Consider the following 24811-nt stretch of genomic DNA (forward strand, 5'->3'; position numbering starts at 1 on the left):
TCTTGGAACAACTGAGTCTTCATAAGCACAGCTCATTTCTGCAGATAACTCCCCAAACTGACACATGAAGAGACCCCAATTGCTTAAATTCTTTATGAGCCCTTATTCCCTCTTCAAGGTTTTCTGAAATTTAAACCAGCTAAAATCAGTGGGACTTTTTTTACAGTTTCATTTTGCTTTGACCTCTGTCTTGGTGAACTCACTTGAAGTCCTTTCTTGAAGAGGACTATTCCCTCAAAATTAAATCCATTAGTGATCTTGGGAGAATATATCTTTTCTAATAACATTCTAATATACTAAGCACTAATGTAGGACATACATACGAAATCCTAGTATAACCATAACCATCAAAGTTACCATCAGTCATATTTCAGAACATGTGAAGGAATATTTTAAAAGAACACTAGTCAACTTTGATTCTGACAGGACAAGAGGCAATGAGCCTAGAGCACAAGAGATTCCTGGAACACAAGAGATTCTATCTAAAAACCAGGAAGCACATCTTTACTGCACAGGTGACTGAGCTCTGGCACAAGTTGCCTAGAAAGTCTGTAGAGTCTCTTTCCTTGAAGACCTTCAAAAGCCACCTGGACACAGTCCTGGGCAACCTGCTGTAAGTGGCCCTGCTAGAGCAGGGGTGTGGGCTAGATGACTTCAGGAGGTCCTTTCCAGCCTCAAACATTCAGTGATTTGGTGGCTGCTGGTAATACGTATGCCTAAGAATGGAAAAATTTGCAATGAATACCGACAGCATCATTTCAAAAATAAATCTCTCTAGCAATGTTTTATTCAAGAAATAAAATTGAATAAAAATAGAAAATATTTATTTCTGAACCAGACTACAAAAGAAACAAAATGTAAGCAACAAGTAATTTACAATGAAGGTGAAATGTTAGAATCTTTGGTCTTTTAGATTATCTGAAGATGAAAAAGCACATATATTTCCCAAGAAAACTGTTGAAATCTCTAATGAGGTGCAAATAATTCTACCTTGCAGGAGTTCTTGTAATTTTTTCCACCTTTAAGGCTTCAGTGAAATTGTAAAAATGCTCGTGTCTCTTTGAATTTGAAATGTCACTGAGTCATATGATCTTGCCTTTTTCACTCTGACAAAAATAAACTGAGTTTTGTTAGCAAGTAAGTCTTCAAGAGCGCTTCTTGTCATATCAGCTTTAGTGATTTTTTAAATTATTATTATTATTATATTTATATCAATAAATATAAAGTATGCATAGAATATGCATAGGTAGTCATTGACCTGGACCATAAAACTCTTGATTTAATATTCAGTACTGTGTTTAAACACATGGTTAACTTACTAAACAGAAGTAGTTAAAAAATATGTGAAATATGTGGTTGTAATTTAATGTCAAAAACAAACAAACAAACAAACAAACAAAAAACACTAGGAGTACTGAATAGGAATCCATAACTTTAAAAAAGAGTTATCCCAGAATGTGTTCACATTACATTCTTCAAATAAAGATCATAAGTATGATCACACAAACAAGGCCATGATGTTTTCAAAGCCTTTTTTTATGAGTCCTTAAATCTTCATAATAGAGAAAGTAAAGAGGCTATAGGAAGGGATAGACCTACAGGAAAAAATAAGATCTCTGTATTCATCAGAGCACAGAATGACTGAGCTTTCTGAGACAAAAAGAAACATACCATTAAATTATCTGCCACAACTGAAGTAAAGCAAATTATAGTCACTTTTAAACGTCAATTACTCTTTAAGTTAAACTTCAACAGATTTCCAGGAAGACATCAAAATTAATTAATCCCAATGAACTTTCAATTAGTTAGAGTGCAATTTTTACTGAAAATTCACATCCTGGATGTCCAAGAACATCAAAATATTCTGAATTTTCATCAAGCATCTTTAGGCAATAATTAAATTCAAAGGGTAATTTTAGTGATACTGGAAAAGTTGCAAACAAAAGACTCTTTCTTAACATGTTGTTCTGGAGACAAACAAACAAATTACACTTTTCTCCCTGTTTTCTTTTATCTGAAAATAAAGGGACACAGGCAGCATCTAGCATCTATTCAGGCTGCTCTCCAGTCTTGATGTCTTGATCATATTACAAACAAGTGAGAATGAAAAAGGTAAATATCTTTGAATCTCAAAATTTTGATAGCTCAAAATATCTTGTCTAGGTCCCCCAAGATGCATGATTTCTTATGACCTTAAAAATGTATTATAAAGGAGAGACTTTATTTCAATAAACAAGAATTTAAAAGGTGCACCATCATATTGAGGAGTGTAAGGGATAATAGAGGAAGGAAAAAAATAAAATAGGAGTAACTTGGCAATACAGATAGGAAATGTAAACCCACAACTGACTAATTATCTTCATGTTTTCATGTAACCTGGAATATTCTTGGAGTGGGAGGAAATCAGTTTCTAATAGTATATTATATACCTTACTTGCTTAAAAAATTAAATTGATAGTTAAATGTTCATTTTTCTTAATGGTAAATACTATTAAGTAAATACTATATTTCTGCTACTTAGCTTTCAAAAGTTGGATCACATTTTTATTTGAGGTGATTTCAACTGTGAATTATGAAGTTTTATAGATTTGAAATGAAATTTCTTTACTAGTACTCCCCTTGTGCAAAGTCTATTAGGATTTTCTGTGATTGGTTTGACAATAACACTTGCTAAAATGGAAAACTTATTCCTATTTAATTAAAGTCCCAGCAAAGGACTTCTGAATAAAAAGACAAACTATGCACCAAAGTACTTCCCAATGTCAGAAGAAAAATAACTCCACATTTTTAGTATTTGCAAGGATTATAAGGATTAAAGTCTGTGATATATACATATATAACTTATCAAAAATGAGGAAATCTTTTCATCCCAGTAAATTTGCATTTTCATTACAAATGAAAAGATACAACTAATACATGTATATACTTTATAACCATGTAAAATTAGTGTAGCTTGATATTTCTAACCCACAGGCTTTATGTTATCTCTTGCTACACCTCCACACCTAGCAATACAAACATTGACATGTGTTTTTAAAAATAAATAAATAAATAAATACTAACGTTTGTTTTAACAAAACCTAATGATAGATGGTATTAAGGGGAAGGGGCTGGCACTAAACAGGCTTTAGCATATTAAAGAAAGTAAGACTTAGAGCAGGTGTGAAAGTCCTCACTTGACAGGTGCTTATAGTGTAGATTAGTCTGCAGATGCTGCACCATATGCTTAGTCACAATTAGTTACCTTTAAAACTGATACATAATACACAGTATGAGTTACATGTATGAGAACACGGCAGTCAGAACTGTGATTAGCATGCCTTAGTAAATAGAATAATAAGAATAATAGAATAATAGAAAATAAGCTTTATTTAGCTTATTTTGGAAAGAATTGCAGCAAAAATTTCAAAAGTACAAACCATCCATGTATATACAAGGAATTCCCACATACCTCAATCAGTAACAGGATGTTGTTCTGTTAATTAAATCATGTTAGCTAGATTATAGGTGCTCTGGGTCTGAAAGCTTTGCATTTCTACTGAAGAGATGGCTGCAAAATGGATTCACTAGTTCTTTATCACAGCATATGAATAGTAAGACTGAAAAATATAGATGGTGTATAGAAAATATAAGTAGAAAAGGAAGAAGAATGTTTCAGTAAGAAGGAGGAAAACTAAAAAACTTAAAAGAAAGCATTCAGGGATAATAAACACCAAACATTTGAATAACTACTGTTATACAATAAGATTATTGTATATTGTATACAGTCTCTGTATAGACTATATCTTTAGCTACATAGAATATGTAAAAGTTTTAGTTTACTAATGCATTAATTTAAAAATCAAACCAAGCTAATATAATCATAAACCTTCATTAGATGATTTAACCTCTTGGCCACTGTGCCACTTGTTTTAGTGCTCAACTTTTTGATTTGCAGTTTTGTAATGTCTTGACTTTCTCAGGATTATATTTTTGTTGCTGTTGCAGTAAATTATATATTTTGAAGGAGAACCCTAAAATGGTTCATCTTTGCTGCCTGTTTCTTGTAAGCCTGCATTTATATTCATAAATACTTACAAGATTACAAGTAAAGTAGTAATGATAAGCTAAATTAATCAGCAGTATCATATAAAGTCTTTAGCAGGGGTGTATTAAGTACAAATTTATCCCGCAATGTATTTTTTAACAAGAATTCAGAAGTTTATATATTACTTGTGTAAGGAATGTTTCAGCAATTCATGTCTATAGAGGGCTTAAAGGGTAAAGTCTCTGATATCTGGGGGGGGTTCAGAAGAACTAACTATTGTGCATTGGACACTGCGCAAGTCTCTGATATCCAACCAAGATGGACAAAGGAGAAGGACAAGGAGAAAAGCCTGGGAGACTACAAGCACAAGACCCCTAGAGGGACCACTGGAGACTGTTGCACATACGCCAGTGGGAGGGTTCAGATTCCAGGAACCTGCCTTTTCTAGAAGTAGTAATGAACATGTATTAGCCTAGGAGCATAAAAACCAGCCACCTGATGTAACGTATGTGTGTGTGTGTTGGAGGAGCCCAGACTCCCTGCACACCCAGCGCTGTTTACTTGCCGTTTAATTGACCCCATAAATAAATCTTATAAAGCTAAATTGACTCAGAATTTGTAACACTTGGAATAAGAAAGGATATGTTTTAGTATATATTTGGCCATAGGTTCATATTTTAATCTATGCTTTAAGTTCTAGGTGATAAAAAAATGATGTATGAACAAGCATTCTGTATTGCCTATTCAAATAATATTTATTTATATATTTATTTACTGTATTAAGATGATCATCTTAATCATCTGTGGTCTGTAAATGATTTGGAGTGCTAAGCCAGAAGCGAATCCTTGACAGAAATACTCTCTCAGCTGGATATCTCCTGTGAAGATACACCCTGTTATCAGTATTATTTGTGTTTTACAAGACATAGCAATATTAATAAAATGGCAAATGGATTATTTAAAATTACATGCTTCTCTGGATTCCATTTATTAATTTGGTGTTTTATTTGCAGCTAGTAACAATAATAGCTGCTGGAAACAGTTTAATATTGGGAAAACCTAGAAATAATGAAGTTTGAAAATGTGTTGTCTTTGTAATCTGTTTACAGAATTTACTGAGAAACATAAGTAAACAAAATATTTATATTTTGAAGATGAGAGGTGGTTAATACATATGATTAGCTTTGTTTGAAGAAAAAAAAAAAAAAAAGTGATGGCAAATGGCATTCCCAGGAGTGATTTCTCATGGATAATTCCGTTAGAGTTCTTCCAAATGGTTCATGCTTTGGAATATGTGTATGCTTAAAGGTAATCTAATTTTCACTTTAAGGTGTCTTGTACAACAAGATATACATTTTGAGAAGTAGGATTGGACAAAATGAAAATGGTGTGTATATATAATAAACAAGTGAGCCAACAGGAAATGTTTTGGTGATAGAGTTGTGAAAACCAGTATGAACTACCAACCCTTTGCAAAGTGAACTTGCATCTATCAGGATGCTAAAGTACAGTCTTAACTTAAAATGATACATTTTCAAATTTTAGTATAAAAATGCCCTCAGTCCATGAAACTATTCTCTTTGGAAGTTTGTTTTTTGATTCACTTCTATTACTTTGTAACCTTCTCCTTGATGTTCCTGCTGCACAATAGCCAAATGGAGACACTTCCTGGGGAGGCTGAGAAAGCAGTTTCATATGCCAAGCATATGAAACAGTTCCCATGCCAAGGAGTGAGATTCTGCTGGGCAGCAGAGGTTAAGAAATCTTATGGGGCCCTTTTCCAGAATGAAATGTGTGTAAGGAACAGAGTGGCTGAAAGATCCAGGAACTTTAATCACTTTAGCTACTTAACCCTGTATCTCCCTGAAGAGATTCATCTTTAAAGGTTTTGAACTGATGGAGTTTTAGTGATTTTATTTTGGAAAAAAAAAAAAAAAAAAAAAAAGAATTTTCTTGTAAAATTTTTGAGATAGATCTAAATTCTATCTGTTGCATTTTAAAGGGTCTCAGTCACTGTTTTTGACCTTTGAAAATGTCTTGTCATGGAAAAGTGTTTATTTTTATATTTTATTGTTCTTTCCTTTTAAACATGATAACATTTTGTTTTTAAATACCTTTATCTCATCAGTTTATTAGAATCAGCATGAGAGATAACTTGAGAATGAACAATTTTTATTATGAAAAAAAATCACTGTATACTAAAGAGACAGTTTCCTAAATCTGGGGTATAAATTAGGCACATGTTTTAACAGGGAGGGAGATTAGTCACTGGAGAAACAACAAAAGGAAATGAGAACTTTCAGTCTTTTGTTAAAAAGGGTAGATGACTCTGTTTTTTCAAAAATGTCTTTCATCCAAACAAAAGTTATTTGGATCAATAATGAGATAACTGGTGGAAAGTCGATACCCTGAGTCATAGAAAAAGTGACACTAGATTGAATGCTCCTATCAGTGGTATGAATCATGTATAAAAGTCTCAGGAAGTTTTTGCTTATGTCTTGCATATATTTCCCCTTTCATAATCATCTTTCATTGTGCTACAGCAGAACTATTTATGTTAGACTGAGTAGTATTTCTCTTATTATCAAAAGTACTAGAACTTATATTTACTTTTCAGTCAACATTATTTTTCACAGGAAAAAAGTGCTGTTTAAGTATTTGGGGATATTTTCTAGTTAAAAAAATGAGAAACTTTAGTAAGTAAAGAATATGCACTTGGGTACTTTTTATGAAATAAGCCTTACTGATGTCTTCTTTTTATTGTTTATTTTATGTTAAAAAGAAATCCCATTTTATCTAGTGTTCAAATATGAATGCTTTCAGATTTCTGCTGCCTATTATTAGAGCTGCTACACTGGATTCTATGGATTTGTTACTACCTAAATACAAATCAATATTTTAATTTGATCATATCTGGCAGCTAAAACCTAGCTCCAAACTGAGAGACTATCTAGAATTGCAGCTTTCATTTCCTGAAGGACTTTTCCTACCCATCTAACTCTCAAGAAAGACCTTAAAGTTCAAAATGAGCAGGTGAAGTCTGAGCATTTCTGATATTTTGAAGCATTATTCTGACCCCATTCACAGGGAGTTAGAGATATCTGAGTGCTCTCTCTGACTTAAGCTGTGATTTTTAGGATTTCCAGCTTCCTGCTGAAGATAGAAGGATTTAATGCTCTTAGTTCATAGCATACATAAATCCTTCACTTATACAGGCCATGAGAGACCCAGCTAAGTCTGAGAGAATTAAGATTTTAAGTCTTCCTGCTACAGAACTGAGGTCCAAGACCTGACTAGAGACTGAACTTTCAGGGCTGTAATTAGGTCTCCTTTAGAAGGATAAAACTGAGAACTCTGATTTCCTAATTAGTCTATTAGGTACACTGGTTGGAAACAAGAAAGTAGTTTAATGTGAATTCACAAAAAGTAGTTTTTGTGAAAATGACTCAGAATTTATGGGTTTTCCCAAGTCTGTATTTAAAAAAAATAAAATAAAATTTAGGCATCCCAATGCTTTCATTTCTGTATTCTGAAGTATATATGGGTGATTAATGCTCCATTTCTTTTTCTTACCAATATTACTACTAGTACATTTGAAATATAGCAGGATATGTATGAGAGCAAAAGTGAATGTGACACACACACAACATACCTACCTATATATGTATACACACACACACATATAAAAATTTTACAAATGTAAGCAGAAGCAAAACTGTGTAGCTATATCTATGGATATAGGAGCTGAAATTTAAGCTACAAATGTTTCATAGGTTTGGTCTGAATTTAATGTAGAGGTAGCCCCTTGCTGTCCTTTTAATTCTCTATGCCACTGCTGAATTTGGTTCACTTGTTTGCTTATTTTGAATCTCAATCAAAACATTGTAGGTGACTGCATGCATTATAAAATGATTGGAGGTACTACAATAATTTATAGTTGTTTAAAAGTATAACTATTTTTACATCATTTACTACTATATAGTCACTTCAGCATTTATGACATATTGAAGACACAGATATTCATACCCTTTTAAATCCCAAACCCAAACATTAACATTAGGTTCCATCATGAATACAAAACACAAAAGTCAAATCAGAGACTCAGTATAAGAGTTCTCTAACCCTGCATTCATCTGTCTATTACCAAATGTAGAAGCACACACACAAAACTAGAAGTGGATTTTTCTGTCACCTCACATTAAAAGCCTGATATTCATTCCCAAAGGTAACTTCTTTAAGCCCTGACATATGCAGATTTCTGCCTCTTCTACAATACCAGGCAGAAATTTGACATCTTTCTGAATATTCTTGCATACTTTTATATTGAGTTTAGGCAGATTTTATGCATGTAAGGTAAAGACAAATATAGACTAGTACTCCCAAGTTCAGCTTGGGAGCATTAAAATCTATTTGATTTCCTTATATACTTAAACAGAAAAAGGCATGTTTGCACGGTTAGAGCACTCATCTAGTTAGAGCATTACACCAAGAATTAGTGGTCTTAATTTCTAGATCCTCTCAGATGAAATCAAATTAAAACTTCTCTCTTGTACGTTCTCACATTACATCACATGAGTTAACTCTAACTTCACATTCTCAATAGGTCTTAGTCACCAGTTTCACTGCTGAGGCTGAAAATATTCAAAACAAACAAAAAACAAACAAACAAACAAAACAAAACAAAAAAAAACAGCAACAAACTAATTTGTTATATCTTGGACTCGATGATCTTGAGGTCTCTTCCAACCTAGAAATTCTGTAATTTATGTGAACATAAAGATCTACAAAAATAGGCATCAGAGAAGACAGGATTGTCTTCAGAAGAAGGACTTTTAAATTCTGAACTAAGACTTACCCTTGCTCAATGTGCTTTGTGTTAAGGAATACATGGGTTGAGTACAGAAAAAACAGGTAAGTAGCCTCATCCTGTGAAGACAGCCAAAGTCAAAAGTCTTTATTATGCAGTATCTATACATTTGATAGATGTGTCTGAATAACAGCTGTAATGAAAATTGAAGCCATTGCACAACTTAAATCATATGCCTGAGTGCATGCTCCAAGCATGGCCTGCACACTTCAGTACTAGAGATTAAAAACAGAGGTATGCTACATAAGAATCATGCATTGTTTGGGTTGGCAATCCCTTGTGAATAATATTGATTTGCACATATTCTTAGAAAATATCTGCTCTCTCATATATAAATGCATGACTAACTGCACCAAAATTAATATCCATCATAGAAGAGTGAGACAGTTTTGGACGCAATCCACTGTGGTGGTATGTAGTGATGGGGCAAGCAGATCGATTGCTTGTAAAGAAAAGATGTGCATCAGAAAGATGATGAGAAATGTGTGTTTTTCAGGTGCAGGCCAGTCTTGGTTTATATTTTTGACATTCTAAAGGTCCTGTTGAAGACTTACTTTTTTCTGCTATTCTACTCACTATACTAGCTGTTTTCAAGAGCTATTGTACTGAAGATAGTTCAAAATAGAAATTTATAACCATTAACTTTATAACCATTAACCATCCTTGTGTTGGAAAAAATCTAAGAAATATGAGAATCAAGAAAGCGATCCAGTTGTAATTTATGCAGAAATAGCTTCCTTAGTCTCCAAACTGAAATAGTAGTTCTGAAAAAAAGTCAATGAATTGTTATGTGAAATTAATATCAATACTGCCTGGGATTCAAATGACAGAACCAGACTCACACATGAGATTTTACTTACTTGGGACAGATGAAACCCAGCCAACCCATTCTATACCAGCAAGCAGCTTCTTGCACATGCTTTCCCAAAACAGATTCCTACCATTCCTGAGAGTATATACGGTAATCAGGGATACTTCTCTTAACTTCTACTCAAAATGACTGCACTGAATTGCCTTGCCAAGATTCATAAATATGTTTACATGAATGCACATTAAGGCATCCTGAAGTAAAGGAAGAGACTTTTCAAACTGACTGTGAGAGAGACTGAACAAGGTGGCAGGAGGAACGATAATTGCTCTTTGTTTTCGGCATGTTTCTCACAGATAGAAAACAGGCAATTCTTTACATAAGTTAGAAAAATCCTTTGTGCATGATTTTGTTTTGGTTTCTTTTTCCATCTTTAATTTCTAAGACAAACACGTTTATCAAATTCCAGATGTCTTTGACAAACCATTTGAAAACACAGAATGGTTAGGAAAATGAAGACAAAAGCACTGGAGCATGATTTACTGCCAGGAAATGCTGGGCAGAAAGATTTGTTAAGACTTTGTAGAATGCTCTGGGTTGTCCAGTAAGTTCCCACATGATACAATTTCATTTTAGAAACTTCTGGATATGTAACAGTCTGAACACTGAATGTAATGCAGGCAGGCACAAAAAAAGTGTTCTCAGCAGCCATCATACCTACTACTCATAAACCACTCAGTTGCTCTGCATTTAGATTTTGGATAGTTCAGTTGGAAGGGACCTACCAAGATCAAGTCCAACTGCCTGACAATTCAGGACTAATCAAAAGTTATAGCATATTATTAAGGGTATTATCCAAATGCCTCTTGAACACTCACAGGGGAACAACTCTGGGAAGCCTGTTCCAGTGTTTGACCACCCTCACAGTGTAGATTTTTTTCCTGATGTCCAGTCTGAACCTCCCCTCGTTCCAATCCGTGCTGTTCCTGTGTCCTGTCATCAGTTCCCAGGGAGCATAGGCTAGCACCTCTATCTTCACTTCCCCTCCTCAGGAAGTTGTAGGGAGCAGTGAGGTCTCCGCCTCCTTTTCTCCAAACTAGACAACCCAAGTGTCCTCATCCTCTCCTCACAGGACATGCCTCCAGCCCTTTATACAGCCTTGTTTCCCTCCTCTGGACATTTTCAAGGAGCTTAACATCATTTTTTTATTATTGAGCCCAGAACTACACGCAGTATTCAAGATGAGTCTGCACCAAGGTTAAATATAATGGGAGAATCACCCCTTTTAACTTGCTAGCTATGCTGCATTTAATGCACCCCAAAATGCATTTTCCCTTCTTGGCTGCCAGGGTCCACTGCTGACTCACACTGGGCTTACTGTTGACTAGCACCCCCAGATCCCTCCCTGTGCGGAGTGGATCTCCAGCCATTCATCTCCCAATCTGTACTTGCTTCCAGCATTACCCTGTCCCATGTGCAAAACCCAGCATTTACCCTTATTGAATTTCATGCCACTGATGATTGTCCAATACTCCCATCTAACTAGATCCTTCTGCAACACCTCCCATCTCTATAGAAATTCAAAAGCATTTCCCCATTAAGTAGAATCAGCAAACTTGCTGAGGATGCATTCAACTTCTGCTTCCAGATCATAGATTAAAATGTTGAATGTGACTGACCCTAGAATTGAATCCTGGGGAACAGGATTCAATTCTGTATCTGGCTGCCAGACAGATACAGCCCCATTCACTATGACCCTTTGAGCTCTACTATTCATCCAGTTCATCACTCATGTTCATCTCACAGTTGGACAAATCATCCAGAAGGATACTGTGAGGGACAGTAGAAAAGGCTTTACTAAAATCCAGAGAGATTACATCCACTTCTTTCCCTTCACCCACTAAATTGATGACCTTATTATAGAAGGATGTCAAACTACTAAGACAGAACATTCACGTCATGAACATGTTGGCTATGTCTAATAATAGCTTTGTTCTTTAAACACCTTTCAATAGCACCCATGATAATCTCCTCCATAACTTTTACAGGTACTGAGGTTAGACTAACAGGTCTGTAGTTTCTTGGGTCTTCCTGTGCTATAATAAATAGCAAGGGCACATCCAAGAAGCTCTATGTGAAAGAAAATATCCAAATACCAGCATTTACATGTTGTTTAACCAAAACCTGAAAATTCCTGCTAACAAAGCTATCAAGGGCAACATTATTTTTTTTTTCTCCCTAAGTTTCCCAACCAACTGCCTAACTTTAACAATTATCTAAGTTCTGGAATCCTTCAAGGAGAAATATGTTTATATGCATTTTCTATACACTTGCAACATTCACTGTCGACTGGAAAGTCATAGATTAGAAACTTTTTTTTCCAGAAAACTTCATCACATACCAACCTCATTTTCCTATTTCCAAAGCTCAAATATAACAAAAAAAAACATTACAATATAAATTAAATCAGTCAAATTTTATCCTTCTCTTCTCACAAAACAATTTTTATTGCAAATTATAGATTGCCTTTAAAGTACATAATTACCTATTACGTACTACGTCTTTATCAAATAATGCTGTGCAAGTGAAAAACTGAATTTAAACAGTAATTTTCTACTACAGAAATTCATCTGCAATTCAGTGGAACAATGTTATTTATTTCACTAGGAAGCTGAAAGAGCAAGGGTCGCACAACAGAGCAAAGCAGAATATATGTAATTTTCTAACAAACCAAATACAACAACTGTGATGTTAATTTTATCCTGAAGCTTTCATCTGATTTTGAAATATGTCCATTAATGAGAAATTTATTGTTTACTTGCAGTTATGTTCAGAATAAATTGCCTAGAAATGCATCCTCCTATCTTTATATACAGTGAGAATTTTAGAATAGGACAGTTACATGTAAAAGCCACATAATTTTAAAAACTTATATACTAGTATACTGGCTGATACTTTTTCCAGTAAATTAAATTAAGAATTACCAAGTTTCATGCTTTCAACTCAGTTTAAAAGTGCCTGACCTGCTTTTTAGTTTAGTGGTGCTTCTCAAAATGTCATAATAAGCAGCACTTTCTCAATATCGATGTTCTCAACATTTGAAATAATCCAGATAATGTACAAATATGCTCTGTAAAAATTCAAAAAATTCATTCAAAAGTGCTGATTTTATGTAGACAAGCGTTTGTTGTACTGGTATGCATTCTGCACAGACTGCTGACTAATAGACAGTACCTGGGAGTTGGATGAGGAAGGATTCTAACCCTGAGATTTGTATCAGGTGCATGTCCCTGGTACTGTAGGTGATGGTGAAAATCAGGCCTTTCCCATTGTATGCTGGGGTATAGAAGGGAGATGAACTGGAAGCAATGGAACAATGTGTAAGGATAGAAAGACTGTAAGTTAGGTCACTCAGAAGCTTCTGCAATGTGAGCATACCCAATAAGGAACAGCCCCAGAGCATCTACATAAATGATGAAATCTTCTCAGTTCTGCCCTGTCCTCAGTTCTGCCCTGATACCTATCAGGACAGATAGCTATCGAGACAGATACTTGGCTTCCTTCTATTTAAGCAATGTAATTTTACATATAGGTAATGTTTTTGGGATCACAACTATTTTGCCCCAATTGCTTTAGGTCTATTTCATGTATTCAGTTTAAGTCAAAGGGAAAATTAACAACAACCAAACAAAACCAAACAAAACAAAATTACATTTAAAACTGCATAATGGAAAATATAAAATTATTGCTTCACAGGAAGATGAATATTGTTTGAATTATATTTAGGTTCAACTGGCAAATACTAATATATATTGCTTAAATTATACATTTTAAATTAATTAATGTGGGATTATTCTAGTAGTTTTCTCATTGTGTTACAGTTAGGTTGATCTTGCTCTTGAGGGAAATCTTTGTTTTCGTTGACAGATGTCTCCCACACAATCCCTTCCCACTCCACCTTCCCCCTGTAAACATCTACACAGAGCTGCTACATTATTCTGGAAAACATGTTTTTCTTCATGCAGCCTCTAGGCTCATTATTCAAAAAAAAAAACCTTATTAATGATGACATTTGACTTATTGAGAAAATACAAGGGATCCCTGGATAACTTATATGCACACCTACAAAAGTTTTGGAATCTGTCTGAATAATCAAATAACAGTGCTCTGGGGAAAAAAAAAAAAAAAAAAAAAAAAAAAAAGTAATAATAATAATAAGTAAAAATACAAACAAGTAAAACAGATAAGTAAAAACAAAAACAAGCAAACAAACAGACAAGCCCAGTCTCAGTTTGCTCACAAGTGAAATACATGCATTTGTTTTACAAATGTGTTAGCAGTAAAAACATCTACTTGCATTAGTACCAACTCCTCTCCCTCTCTCTCACTCCTCAGCACAGCCCAGGGAAATCAGCCAAGCAGGTGTAAGCAGCTCTGGGAGCTAAGGCAAAAGAGAGGAACAGAACCATGAGTTTAGCTATTGAGGAACTATGGCTCAAAAATTCATGGCAAACAGGAAGATGGAATGAATATTCCCTCCCCCTCTAACCTCCAACCCCACATTCTTGCCACCCTTAACAAGAGAACTTGCTCAGCTTAGATGGACTCCCTCTCTTTCTGGATGTCATGTCCTCAGGCCACAGAGTATATTTTACACAGTGATTTCTTCTTGTATCCTTACTGCCACTCACAGTGTGAGTCTCAAAGACTGTGGTGAGATACAACACCAAAAGCTAGGCTAAAATGGATCAAATCTGAATATGTAGAGACATTAGCACCACCCTATATACAAACAAATGCCAAGATTCCCAAATTATTAGTGCTTTTACCTCCAAAATTACACTTAATGACAGTTTGTTGTTTGTAAATTCCTCTATTTTGTTAATTCACGTATCTTATTTCCGTACTAGTATTATATAAACTTATATAAAACTTATATAAACTAGTATTATATAAACAATTTGCATGCTATTCCATGCTAATAGCTTCAGTCTCAGTTTCCCTTATATTTTCCAGACTTTTGTTTATTACTCTCCAAAGGCTTCTATAATGATTTCTAATTTATATAGCAAAAATTTATTGTCAGTTATTGATAAGATGCTGCGATATTAGCTCAACCAAGCTTCTAGTAGAAATAAAATAAATAAAATAAAAAATAATAAAAAACAACACTTTTTTAATCTTTTAAGGAAGAAGAAATTATAGAATTAAATTGGCTTAAGAATGGCTTAATTCGACCTTGCCAAAAAGGCATAAAAAAAAAAAAAAAGCTACTACTGAGGTTGTAAGATGAAAAAAAATGGCTCTCTAAGCTTCTGATAAGCCTTTTTTTATTCATTAAATGAGATTAAGCAATGAGTTGTTTTAAGCAAATTAATTGTTTAAAAAAAAAAACAAATCCAGCATCAGAGTAATAAATTGTCCAATTGACAATAATTCTTCTTTACCACCTCCTGTAACATTTTCAAAATATCCCTAAGCTGCACACAGACCCATAGCCCCTTGGAAATATTCAAAGGTCAATTCAGCTACATACTGTACCATGCAGTTTGCTGCACTATTCAAACGGTAACACTCGTGTGTTACCGTTTGAATAGTGCCTACATACTGAACAGAGTTTACATGTATTCAGTCAGATACAGATATATTTGCCTACTCTAAAAAATAGAAATAAAAAAAATAAATTAAATTAAATATAATTCCACCACTGATTCCAAAGTGAATTGGACAGGGATTCATAATTCCATATTATGCTTTATGTCACATACTGGAGTGTACTAAACAGTTTGTTTTAATGAGGATAATTATATTTCATTGTAGACCTAAATCTTTATGAAGTGTGCCATTCTGAGAAGCAAAGTTCATAAAAAGCAAGTAGGAAAATCTGTGCTACATACATAAAAATAAAGATGTGTAACACATTTCACTGTATTAGAAAGACTGAAAATGAGGTCAGTGAGGTGAGGGTTTATTTGTTCCTTTTAAATGAGTTAGAGACTATGAAACATTTTTTTTTCTTTCTTTTGATATCTTAAATTAATAATAATTAAGCTAAAATTTATGAAGTTGTTTAGCCAAAGACTTTCTTAGTATGTGATACTTCAAACACTGACTACAGTAACAGTCACAACAAGGTAGTTTACCGTATTCAAAGTAACCTTGTCAAACATGAAGACTCATACTATGCTCAAATGCCGTAGTTGGTAACATACATACTTTAATAAAAGTGATTTCTTACCTTAGTCCTGAAAGGTAGCAACATCTTTCAAAAAGAAGCCAAATAATTAATAAACATAAAATAAATAAAATCATAATAAAATGTGAAATTCCTGTAAGTTTAACAATACCAAGTTTTAGTTAAAATCCCACTTCTACTGGATAACCTGTACCCCTACAAAATAAATAAGGGCTGCTCATCTCTAGCTGCTTAATAATTTTTGTTTTCCTCATTTTATTTTGAAGATTAAAACTCAGGGTGCATTTCAGGGGATAAAACCTGCATTGCAAGCTAGTTCTGGTCTCAGAAGCAGCAAGCCTTTTATCATCACACTCCCCACAGCCCAATTAGAAGCCCTGTTGTAGCAATCACATAGCATTTCAGTTAGGCTAGTTAACCTTGCTGCTGGGCATTAATGTGTATTACATTAATGCAACTACACAGAAACTGAATGATTTAGGCTACTCAGACACTTGTCTCAGAGGTGCACTCTGACACATTGGCACCTTCTCATTCAACGAGCATAAAACAGAGATTTAATTTGATGTGAGAAAACTGAGATAGACATTTTGTTACACAAAGAATGTATTCAGCAATGACTGAGATCCCCATGAATCCAACAAGATTCAACAAGATACATTTCTGAGGCTAGAGAAAACTTAAACTAAATCCTCAGACAGAGGGAGGAAGCAAACTAGAATCTCTTGCTCTCTGTTACTCTAACCACTGAATAATCACATCAGATTGATATTACCATCTTTTCTTCCTGGTCTCTTCATCCCAAATCTCTGTGATTCAAGTCTGAGAAACCCAGCCAGATACTCAGATCTGAAAAATGAGTGGCCATTAAAGCCACTGTCCATTTAGAAGTTTCTACACAGTTCTGTGGGTGTTGTGTGGCAATAAAAATTCTTAAGAATTGCAGTATCCAGAAAGTGCTAAAATATTTATCACTTTCCTTTCTTTTCATGAGAACAATCCTGCCAAAAAAAAAAAAAAATAGAAAAATCTGCTGATGTGAGTAACTTTTGTTAGTGACTTGAACAGCAACATTCTCCCTGCGTCCCCTAAGCTTTCCTTAAGCCCCAGACCAAAATGATCTTTGTTCAATATCTGTTTTGTCAGAACTTGGATTAGTTAATGCTAGAGATGTCCTTGTCCTTTCTCAAAATAAAAGTGTTTATTTTAAGCCTGTTTAGCAGGCTTAGTCAAGAAAACCTGGTCATTTTCATGTATGCATTAAGGCAAAACAAAAAAAAATATAATACAATCAGCTTTGCAAAATCATGTAACTTTTCATAATAAAACTTTTTTTTTGGGGGGGGTAAATTGATCATTTACAAATCAAGGTGACAAAATTCAAAAATAGCAAGGCAAATGAGATATTACTGGTCTTCTTGATTTCAGTAGAGTTCTACTTAAAAGTTCTACTTAAATACACGTTGAGGCATTTGTTATTTTTACTGATATGACTGGCAAGATCTGGAATGGTAACAGTTTGTTATTTACAGAATTGAAACAACCAACCTAAGGGGCTGGTCTATTAAAATACCATTTTTTCAATACTTCACATCTCCTTGATGTCATAAAACAAACTATGTGCAGCAAATACACAAATAGTAGGATTTATTTTAGACTAATGTACTATTGCTAGCATTAACTTACAACCAGCTTTCATTTATTTCTGATATTTGCTGTATCTCAAGTTTGCATGGAAAGCAAATACTCGAGGCCATGCCAAACTAGACAATGGATTATCATTGCCTGGATAAACACTACAGATGCATCTTTTAGTTCCAAAAAAGTCTGATGTTCTTTTCTCTTTATTTGACACTCTGTATAAATAAAGGCCTGTTCAGATTGCTTTCCATTCAAGATACACAAAAATTATAATGAACACTGATGGAACTGCTTCCAAAAACAGTTGGAATTCACTCTCACTTACCGATATCTTGAGTGGGAGTTTGTTGCTGTTTGCTATTGTGCTACAGCTTGGTATGCATAATGCCTTCATAGGTTAATGATAACAGGATCATTTATTGGACTTACCTGTATAATTTAACAATGGGTTTATTGATGTAAAAATATCTCATGAATAAAATATACAGAATCAGACAACATTACAAAGATCTAGGAAATCTACAAAATTCTACATGGCAGAAAAACAAGCTCATTCCATACCCATTTATGATTAAAAATAAATAAATAAATAAATAAATAAATAAATAAATAAAATACACATAGTAACATTCTACTAACAATAGGTTGTGTCTACAAATGAATAAACACCTTACATCTAGAAAGATTAATAACACACTTTATTCAAATTAAATTACTTATAATCTGAACCTAACCATAATTTAAATATTCTTGCTTAAAATACTAGTGCTACAACAGTTCCATAAATAGAGGTGATTAATTTAAAACTCAAGATCATTCTGATACAATACATATCATTTAACTATTACCATGAACCCCTGTTGAGTGATTTGGAATTTATAATTGCATGCAAACTATATTTTCCAAAGATTTACCATTTAAAAGGTGATCTTCAAAGAAATTATTTTAAATCTTCAAGAATTTTCTCCTAGCATATACCCAAGGAAAACAATTTGTTTCTAAACTGATTTTTGTCCACATTAATCATTTGCAAGTTATATATTCAGTCTCCTTGCCATGACTGTAATAAAACAGGAAACTAATAAAAATACAGCTCAAAATTTTACATAGGTGCACAGAGGTGTTAAGGAAGATGAAGATGAATGTCCCAAACAGCAATGGCATGTTTAGATTTAATTCAAGGACAATAAATGTAATTTACACTGTTTTCATTGAGCTTGCACCAGTCCTGTGATAATTTATATCAACTGCAATAACATTTATCACTTTGGAAGTCTACTTTCTCTATTTTGTGGAAGATTTTTATTTATTTGTTTATTGGTGCCTTTTAGTGCCTTTAGTGAAACTGTATGTTTACCTCTTTTTTTTTCTTTTTTTTTTTTTTTTTTAAATCAGTAGATAAAATGCTGTATGGTAGTTTTAGAGGAATACTTTTATATGATGCTTTCTGTCAAAATACTACAAGATTGTATTAGTTTAAATATTCAAAAGCATCATCCTGTGAATTGAAGTCCTTGGCCATCATGAATAACAATAGCTTAAAATTCTAATTTCTGTGAAATCTCTGTACTAGAGATTAATTTTGCATTTATGACAACCTATTTCTCTTATTTTACAACAAATGGAGTGGTGAAAACAGGATAAAAAAAATAAAGAAAAAATTAAGCAATTTTGTATGAAAAAGTAGGATTTATATACACATCTTATAAGAGAAATATTAACATCCCCTGAAGGATTCCTTAGTCTAAAAAATGGCAGTGTTAAGGTCTTGAATGAGTCTGGTTGTACAGATTTAGTTTTGGAAGGTCTAGACCTACTCTACGCCACCAGGCAGAAAAGGTGCAGAGTTTGACTTTCTCTGTACAGACTCCTGTTTTAGAAAAAAAAAACAGAAACAAAGTGATTTGCCTAATTAATCGATGAAGTCTTGTAAACAGGAATCCTAATAAGTTTACACAATTGATCTGCAGTACAAGAATTATTTGCTGGAGAAATCAATGAATTTTTATTAGTGAATAAATCTAAGTTTATTGTATCTCAGACATTTTCCGGATGGTGAAAGGAACATGTATTTATTGAACAAATTATTAATCTCTCCCTAGCTGCAGACCATAACATCAGTCCTTGGATATGATGTGCGTAACTTTAAGAAGAGCTGTTGAAATATTTTAACAAGAGGTCAGTGTAGTTCTTGTCCACAGAAAAAAATAAATAAATAAACGAACAAACAAACTTGTTGTTGTAAAATCTCTAGGCAGATTTTTTTTTTTTTTTTAAGGAGCAAAACAACTGTTTTTTTCAGAGTGTTTATTTTCAGGTAAAAGAAATTTTGTTTTGTTTTGTTTTCCCTTTAAAGGGTTATCTTGAAGGCAGATGGTAAAAACTGTCTCATATTTGATACAACTGAAAACAACTTTCTTCATTACTGTGCCATCCAGAACTTGATGACTCAATGTACATATGTATATGTGATAATCAATACAGAAACAAGTGTAAATCTTTATACAGTCATGTTGTTCAAAGGTTAAATTGCATTGTGACCCCACAATTCAAACAATACTTTCTTTTTTAAAAAAAAATAATAATTAGTCTCAAGTCTCTTCACAATTCTACTTAAAATGTTGTCATTGTTATGAAGTTAGGTTATTACTTATAGTTAGACTAATAACAGAGTGTAGTATTAGAGTCACCTGTGCTAAAGTTTTCCATCACAGAGGAAGTAATTGAACATCACACGCCCTTTCTGAGTGTATTGAAAAATACCCATGGCAGTGTTGACACCATGGAAATCGGGAATGTAGCAGCAGGCTTTTATCTAGTGTTTATTTCCTGAACAAAATAATAAAAGGATTCCAAATACTGTCCATAAGCAGGTAGCATTTATTAGCAAGTTAATAACTAGGAAATATATTTTCCTCTCACTTTGGAATGGAACTGGACATGATTTTAGGAGAGGAAGAGGATTATTTATCCTTCACCTATCATCTAGAAGCTAACCAGCCTCTCAACTGAAATTTCCAGTCTTTTAATCTCAATCTGTTAGAATACCACACCAATACTGGAAACAAAGGTAAATATGTAAAATGAAAATAAATTCCCTTCTACAGCTTGGGAGGGAAGCACAAAAACATATACCAAAAAAAGAGGCAACAGAAAAAGGACAGAGCAGGAAGGTGTAGGTGTTATTTCCCTGACATCAGAAATTGCAGAAGGAATGCCTCTGGAAGCAGACAAAACACTTCTCTGTGTGTTTTCAACAAGAAGGAGTTGTTCTAAGGAACTGAAAATATTTTCAAAGATGATGGATTTGGGACAAACTAATCTTTCTTTCTCCCAAATAAGAATTTTATCCCATGACTATTTGATTTGACCTCAGAAGTATAAAAGTCAAACTGTTCTGTGCTGCACTAAAATGCTCATTGTCATTTCAGTGACAGAAATGGCTTCAGTCCCTGCAACTGCATTGTTCCAAAGAAAGTTTTACATACTGCTGGCATAGCTGTCAAGTTCTGGAGATAAACCAGATGGAAAATTTATAAAGGTGGAGCAACACATCACAGATAGCTAGTACAGGTGAAAAAGCAGAAATGTTTTCAGATGCCTTCCCCAGACTTAGTAAGATAAAACTTCTCCGTATTTACACGTGTTTACACTTTCACGAATGCCGAGGAACTATGGTTTTTTTATAGATGCCTATTTTATGGAGCATAAATGAAAGCAAACAGGGACGTTACTATACTACACCAGTGAAAGGTCCTCTCATCCCAGACAATTCTTCTGAACCAGAAAAGATTACTTAATATATAAAAATAGAATAAGACACAGGACAGAAAAAAAATAATAATAATAATAATGAGAAAATGAGTTCTCTTTCGAATTAAAAGAATGTTGTGAAGTTCAAAGCCCAGTTCCTACTGTTCCTGTCTTTTTGCCCACAGCCAAGTGTATATACTTGTGTATATACTTTTTATGTGTATATACCTGTGTATATACACATGTATACTTTTTTTGTGTATATACCTGTGTATATACTTTTTACTTTTAAAGTTTTGGCTTCTGCTTAAATTACCTCTTTTGTATTTCTCCCAACAAATGTTTTATTTTCAGCTGGGTTTTTGTTGTGTGAAAAGCAAAATTTTTAGCTGCAAAAGTTATAAAATATCTTCAAAGATGAGCAACCATCACCAACATGCAAAAAATTAGGTTTGTGACTGCAGAGCTTTTTATGACTGGACTCAGGAACCTTACAGAACCTTAAGATTGTAAGGTTTCCAAGGTACGGATGTGGCCATAACTTACTATTTCTCAGCTGCAATAAGTATTTAACAGATCAAGAGTAATAAAATGTTCACAGCTATAGAATGATGAAAATGTCCGGCATCGAGGCCACTTGGGGGAGCCGCCGGGACCCGGCTGTCCTCGCGAGGGAGGCTGACGAGGCGAGGGCGGAGCCAGCAGCGCCCCCTCCCAGGCTGTTTATAAGTTGCTCCTAGGGAGCGCGAGCGACCAGGAGCGCGGCGAACAGGATGGGCAAACAGGGCGTGGCACGTCGAAGGGCGTGGCAGTTTGCGCGGCAGTTCGCGCGGGCAGGGCGAGCGGGGGGCCCATTGTCGCTCTGTTGCAGCTGCCTCTCCCTTCGGTGCTTGTAACCTGCTTGCGTAGAACCTGACCGTGGTATCAACCAGGCAGAAAAACGTGGCCTCCGCATCTCGTGCAGCATCTCCAGCCACGGTCGCCAGTGTGGCTACTCAGACGGAGGGCTCGGGGAAACACACAGCCGTCCAGGTCCTGGGCTGCAGAGTGTGCCCCAGCCTTCTGTCAGTCTCCGACAGCAGTGGTGGGTATGCCTGTGGGAGGTGTGCCCAGGTTGAAGAACTGCTCAGCCAGGTAGCGGAGCTCCAGGAGGAGGTGAACAGGCTCAGGAGCATCAGGGAATCAGAGAGGGAAATTGACTGGTGGAGGTGCACTCTACCCTCTCTGAGGCAGGCTCACGAGACTGCCACAGCACAGGCGTCTCCTGTTACGCAGAAGACGGAGGTTCCCTCCTCCTGCCAGGCAGCGGGAGGAGACCTAGATCAAGGGGGGGAATGGAGGCAGGTGCCTATTCGGGGTGGTAGGCGAGCCCTCTCTCTGCCCACCTCACCTTCTCATCTACCCTTAAATAATCGATATGAAGGACTAGAGCAAGACAATCTAAATGACAAAGTAGACAAAAACCCATCCCAGTTGGAGGGGGCGCCTAAGACAATGCGACCTACACGTCGCATTGCCACATCATCCTTCAAAAAAGAAGGATGCTATTGTTATGGGGGCTATTGTTATGGGGGGCTCCCTTCTGAAAGGGACAGAGGGACCGATATGCCGACCGGACCCAACCCGCAGAGAAGTCTGTTGCCTCCCTGGGGCTCGGGTGAGAGACTTTGCCAAGAAAGTCAAGCACCTGGTACGGCCCACTGACTACTACCCGCTACTGGTCTTTCAGGCTGGTAGCGATGAAGTAGCAATGAGAAGTCCGAAGGCGATCAAAAGAGACTTTAGGGATTTGGGGCGACTACTTAGAGGATCAGGGGCGCAGGTGGTGTTTGCCTCTGTCCTTCCAATAGGGGGGATCGAAGCTGAAAGGCGTGCTGTTCACATAAACTCGTGGCTTCGAGACTGGTGTGACCGGCAGAATTTCGGTTTCTTTGATCACGGGAAGGTCTATGCTACACCGGGCCTGATGGCACCGGATGGGATGCGCCTCTCTCGGAGAGGGGTAAGGATCTTTGGTCAGGAGTTGGCAGGGCTGATAGATAGGGCTTTAAACTAGAGTTGAAGGGGGAAGGGGCTAAAACCAGGCACACCGGTGAAGACCTAAGGGATGGTACGCTAGAATCAGAGGGGCTGTGTGCCAGTGAGGTCCTTCGGTCAGATCCACAAGGTGCTGAGTGTAAGGAGACGCACTTGAAATGCTTTTACACAAACGCACGCAGTATGAGGAATAAAATAGATGAGCTAGAAGTCCTGGCCCAGTCCCGCAACTACGACATCATCGGCATAAGCGAAACCTGGTGGGATGAGTCCTGTGACTGGGGTGTTGCGATAGATGGTTACAGGCTCTTCAGGAGGGACAGGCAGGGTAGGCGAGGTGGTGGGGTGGCGATGTATGTGAAGCAGGGGCTGGACTGTGTGGAACTTCAGGTCGGCGATGGCAAAGTTGAGAGCCTCTGGGTAAGGATCAAGGGACGAACGAATAAAGGGGATGTCGTTGTGGGAGTCTATTACAGACCGCCTGGCCAGGACGATAGCGCCGATAAATTATTCTTTACAGAACTAAGAGAGGCCTCAAGATTAACTCCCCTTGTCCTTATGGGGGACTTCAACTTGCCAGACGTTAACTGGGAGTGCCACACAGCTGACACGAGCAAGTCCAGGAGGTTCATGAAGCACCTAGATGATAACTTCTTGGTGCAGGTGCTAACGGAGCCAACTAGGAAAGGTGCCCTCCTAGACCTGTTGCTAGAAAACAGAGAGGGTCTGGTGGGAGATGTGGTGATTGGTGGCCGCCTCGGTCATAGCGACCATGAAGTGGTTGAGTTCAAAATTTATGGTGACAGAAGGAAAAGTGCCACCAAAACCTCATCCCTAGATATGGGAAAAGCGGACTTCAGGCTGCTCAGGGAACTAGTCAGCAAGGTCCCCTGGGAAACTGCTCTTGAAGGCCTCGATGTCCACCAGTGCTGGTCACTCTTTAAGCGATGCCTCCTAGAAGCACAAGATCAGGCAATTCCTAAATATCGCAAGTCAGGCAGGCGGGGCAGGAGGCCGGCGTGGCTGACCAGGAACATTCTAATGGAGATTAGGTGGAAACAGAGAGTGTTTCGCTACTGGAAGGAGGGCCAGGCGTCGTGGAAAGAATACAGGGATGCTGTTCGTGTTTGTAGGGAGAAAGTTCGTGTGGCCAAAGCACACCTAGAGTTGAAGCTGGCTGTGTCTGTGAGAGAAAATAAAAAGGGGTTTTTTAGATATGTAAATGGAAAAAGGAGAACTAAAGAATACATAGGGCCGCTCCTTGATAGGGAAGGTCTCCTCACAGACAATGACATAGGCAAAGCAGAGATGCTTAACGCCTTCTTTGCCTCTGTCTTCAATGCCGATGATGGGCTTCGGCACCCAGGGTGCCCTGAGCTGGAGGACCGGGACGGTGGGGATGACAAACTCCCAACTGACCCTGAACGTGTGCGGGATTTGCTACTCCACCTGGATCCCTACAAGTCCATGGGTCTGGATGGG

The 24811-nt window shown here is 36.2% G+C and overlaps 1 long non-coding RNA gene across 1 annotated transcript in view; it reads right to left on the reverse strand.

The window, feature by feature from the left end:
* Positions 1-476: 476 nt before the first annotated feature.
* The window catches only part of LOC311436646, a 51586-nt gene continuing 27251 nt past the window's right edge, over positions 477-24811 (reverse strand). The window contains exons 3-5 of the long non-coding RNA XR_014692994.1: positions 8883-8953; positions 3452-3599; positions 477-716 (exon numbers count right to left, since the gene is read on the reverse strand). This is a non-coding gene — a long non-coding RNA (uncharacterized lncRNA). The remainder of the gene's footprint in view (positions 717-3451; positions 3600-8882; positions 8954-24811) is intronic.

The sequence above is a fragment of the Aythya ferina genome (genome assembly GCF_964211825.1).
Source record: "Aythya ferina genome assembly, chromosome: 4".
NCBI classification, from domain to species: Eukaryota; Metazoa; Chordata; class Aves; order Anseriformes; family Anatidae; genus Aythya; species Aythya ferina.